This window comes from Galeopterus variegatus, unplaced genomic scaffold, assembly GCF_000696425.1.
Source record: "Galeopterus variegatus unplaced genomic scaffold, G_variegatus-3.0.2 Scaffold3464, whole genome shotgun sequence".
NCBI lineage: Eukaryota > Metazoa > Chordata > Mammalia > Dermoptera > Cynocephalidae > Galeopterus > Galeopterus variegatus.
The window spans coordinates 219283-224049 of NW_007729575.1; positions in this window are offsets into that span (position 1 = coordinate 219283).

Consider the following 4767-nt stretch of genomic DNA (forward strand, 5'->3'; position numbering starts at 1 on the left):
TAAAAAATTTTTATTGTTCACATTTTCCAGTACAGATTAATATTTTGATACACATCTACAATGTGTGATTCTCAAATCAGGGTAATTAGCGAATCAGAATAATCACAAACATTTATCATTTCTTTGTGTTGAGAACATTTGAACATCTCTCTCCTAGCCATTTGAAAATACACAATAAATTGTTGTTAATTACAGACACCTAGCACTACTCTAGAATACAAGAACTTACTCTTCCTGTCTAGCTGGAAGTTCGTATCCATTAACCAACCTCTCCTTAATCCCTCCAGCCCCATCTTTCTCCACCTCTAATAACCATCGTTCCACTATCTACTTCTATAAGCTCAACTTTCTTAAGCTCCCATGTATTAGTGAGAACATGAAGTACTTATCTTTCTGTGTCTGACTTATTTCATTTAACATACTGACTTCCACGATCATCCATTTTATTTAATGGCTGAGTAGTATGGATAAAGAAAATATGGTATATGCACAAAATGGAATACCACTCAACATTATTTTTGAGATTTCAAACACTTTTTACATTATCAACCTCATTCATTCTTTTAATGATTGAACAGTAGCCCATTGTATGAATTTTCCATAGTTTAGAATATCATCGGCTCTACCTTTAAAATGTATCCAGAGTCCAACTACTTTTCACTACCTCCACTGCTACCACCCCGAACCAAGGCACCGTCATGTCTTGTCTGGATTATTGAAGTCTCCCAACCAATCTATAGGCTTTCTTCTCAGAAATCCCCCAAATCTATTCTCAATAAGGCAGTCAGAGTGCACCTTTTAAAACCCAGGTCATGATGTACTTCTAACTTAACAAAATCCTCAGATGGCTTTTTCTCACTACACACTTCAAACAATGTTGCATTAAACCTCCTTTTTTTTTCTAGGTGGTAGAGTCTCTAGGGTAAATTTCTATAAATGGAATTTTGTCTTTTAGGTACTGAATCACACATTTTTCAATTTTACTAAATTCTTCCATATTACTTTCTCAAGTGGTTATATCAATTTATGATCACACCAGTAACATATAAACCGTCTTTATACCTTCTAGTACCTTAACAAATTGCTTTGTAGACAATATATGGCAAATAATTATATATTTAAATCCTTCATCATTCAAGAAACAGTTCCTTACTACCCAACCACCTTAACTCTTCTACAACTCATCTAGAAAGACCTATGCTTGGCCCTACTGTGTGGAAATTTTGTAAATACTTTCATTATTGAACTTGCATTTCATATTGTAACTATGTATTTCTGTCCCCTCACCTCCCTTGACTTCTGGGACTAGGTCTTCATTGAATTCTCACATCAAAAACAGAAAATGAAAATTTTCTAAATGGAGATTATCTATGACCAATCACAGGGTGATTTTCTAACACACAAAATTTCCTTTTCATACTTACAGTTGCTATTGATAGTAGCAGATAATACAATTGAAGGTTATTACTTTCCCACTGACAGAACTTGGAAAAAGACTGTCAAAATGCCAGACTATAAGAATTAAGTTCATCCGACCATACCATGTGCCTCCTGCATCTCCTTGTTTGGGGCATAGGAGGTGCTTTATGTGCCATTGTTGAATAACTTCCTAAGATAATACTATGAAAGCATTGCTAGGTTTTATTCTCTTTACCCAATATCAGGTTTGGTTGACTTTGATGAAATTCTTAAGTAGACATAGTGTCAACACCTGGGGAAAAAAAATAATACAGCTCTCCCGTCTTTCACCTTTGTGTGTGTGTGTGTGTGTGTGTGTGTGTGTGTGTGTGTGTGTGTGAGAGAGAGAGAGAGAGAGAGAGAGAGAGAGAGAGAGAGGGAGGGAGAGACTGTGCTTCTAATTCTAAGGTAAAGATTACTTGTAATTTAAGGGACCTTTGCTGGTTGTTTATGGTTTGGCTCCCAGGAATGAATCAATGAAATGCTGAGAAACATGGAACACATTAAACCTTACTGCAACCAAGTGGCTATAAATGAAGAAAGTCAGACATTTCCCACTTGAATTCACGATCATATTTTTGGCTACACATTAACTACTTATTGCTCACCATATTGACAGATCCACTTCATTTATACATAATCTTCAAAACTCATTTTCTTCTATATTCCAATATGTTTTCTCATCACTCATAGATATACTAATATTTCTATCAGTGTCATTGACACACACACACTGACACATGTATGTGTATGTATGTGTGTATATATATTTACATATACATGTATAGATAGATAGATAGGCTTGAAGAACAGTCCATTGGTATTAACAACATAGAAAGAGGCACTTGGTAAGCTTGGCAAAAGGTGCATGTTCTCAGCTCAGCTCTGTCAACTCTAGCATGAAAGCCCAAGTATGTTCACTTTTTTGCTTTTCTTTCACTCTGCAGGGTCAATTCAAAGCTCTTGTTTACTGCTTGTGAAAGGCAGCTCTGAGATCCGCAGTGTCAGTGTCTATGGATTTTGGCAATGGGTTTAAATAAAAAGGTGTTCTGAACCTTCATTAATAACTAAATGTCAGCTGAAGGAAGGTACAAGATGTGATTTCTTCCAGTTATCCCACTGGCTTTATGGAAACTTCAGCTTTAAATAATAATTCTCTGCCTTTTCACTGTCACCCAATTAAGCTTGAAGCTTTTATTTTACTTTTTTAAGACCTCTGTATCTCTCCAGGAGGAAAGTGGCACACAATGGACAGTTTTCACAGCATTTCAGGAAGAGAGTAGATTTATAATAATTAGCAATGAAACATGCTATTTTGGGGCTAGATTTATCATTCGTCTGTATTTGTACTCTGAGTAGCATTTTTCTCCACTTTTTATAGTACTTGGCATTCTTGGCTGATTCATGTCCAAAGAAAAGATATTTAGCATCATTCCCACTGAAATTCTTTCAAGTTATGATGAGTGTTGTCACTGAAACTGGGGCTGAGAATCTAATTCCATTAATTTTGAGAATTTTTTCACGTAAAATGTGAACTTTGTGAAAAATCATTTGTCATGTGTAATAGAGCTTTCCCACTGAGTTGATGATTGCTGCAGGTGAGTTAAAATTTGAATGAACCATGGTTGATTTATTCTTACTTTTAAAACCCAACATGGGTTCATTTTCTCTCAAGGATTATCTATTTATAACCATCCCAGTGGGTGCAATGGAACTGGGAGGTTGAAGATTGAATCTTCTCAACCATTTTGAAATTACCAAGGAGTAAATTAATGTTTCTATGACTCCCAGTTTTATTTTCTGTCAACAGCTATTCATTGAGCACCAGCTAAGTGTTAATAAGTGAGATAAGCCCTAGAGATACAGCAATGAGAAAAAAGAGACCCAGTAACTCCTACATGGTGCTGGCAGTCTAGCATGGAGGTCTGCATTAGTCATACACTTGTCTATTTAAGTCAATCATTGAAAGCATGAGAGTGTTGTGAAGAAGACAGGAGGAGCAATGGGAGTAAAGGGAGCCTAGACCAAATGGAGTGTATCTACCAGTTTGAGGGGAAGGAAGACACCTCAAAAAGTTATTCTAAGGATATGTTGTATAACCTTAGATGAATGTAAGATAACAAAGGATGGAAGGACACATTTTCCGACATAGATAACAGCACATGCTAAAATCTGTAATACTTGGAGTGAAAAAGAGACAGAAACGAAGGTTATTTTAGCAACCTGAATTATTTCATGTCACTGTCCTCCTTAAAGAAACTTAGGGGTTTTCCACAGCACTTCCAAATAAGTGAAAGAAGGTTATTTAAAAAACCTGAATTGTATCATGTCACTGTCCTCCTTAAAGAAACTTAGGGGTTTTCCACAGCACTTCCAAATAAGTGAATAGATAGAAAAGCAAGGAAGTAAATAAATAACTAAATAAGTAACCCTTTACCCTCAAAGTTTGATATGATCTAGCCCACGCCTATCTCTCGCACTGACTTTGGTTCTATTCTCCATCCTACCCTACCTCACCCTATCCCCAGCCTCACTGGCTTCTTGCAGGTCCACAAGAACATGCCAAGCTCACTCCTACCTTGGGACCTTTGCACTTGCTCTTCCCTCTGTCTGGAATACCCTTTCACACAGATTTTTGTGTGTCTATCTCCTTCTTATCTTTTGGGTCTCAACTGAAACATCACCTCTTCAGAAAGGTCCTCTCTAACTTATCTATCTAGATGCACCTCCTGCCACTCCTCCAAGGCACTAGGTGCTTATGCTATATTAAAACTATCATCTCTTTTACCCGAGAATATAATATGCAAGGGAATAGAAGCTTCATCTGTTTGTGCACTGCTTTCCCCAGCACCGGGACTGGCACACTGTGGATGTTAAATAAATATGTGTTGAATAACTAATGTTAAGTTATTCATGAGGGCTGATTGTACATTTGTATTATCCATCTTTAACATGAAACAGTCACGAGTGTGAAGATTTTGAACCATTAATAGAAATTAGAGACAAATTTAACCTTATGGTGCAAAAATGATAAAGGCAGCAGTAAAATCCCACCCCAGACTGATGTGGAATGACATGTAGCACATTAAGGCTGTGCCTGTAAAAACACATCGAACATTTCCCATGTGCTCACACCTCACAGTTAATCAAAAAGGACAAAATTGATCCAAAGGATTTGCCAATGGGTATTGTCATTTGATTCCGAGCAAGACACTTATCTATATAAAGTGTGATGTGAATTATGGATGACAACACTGGCCACATCTACATCATATAGACATAATTCAGGAAGTAGTGTGATTTTTGTTT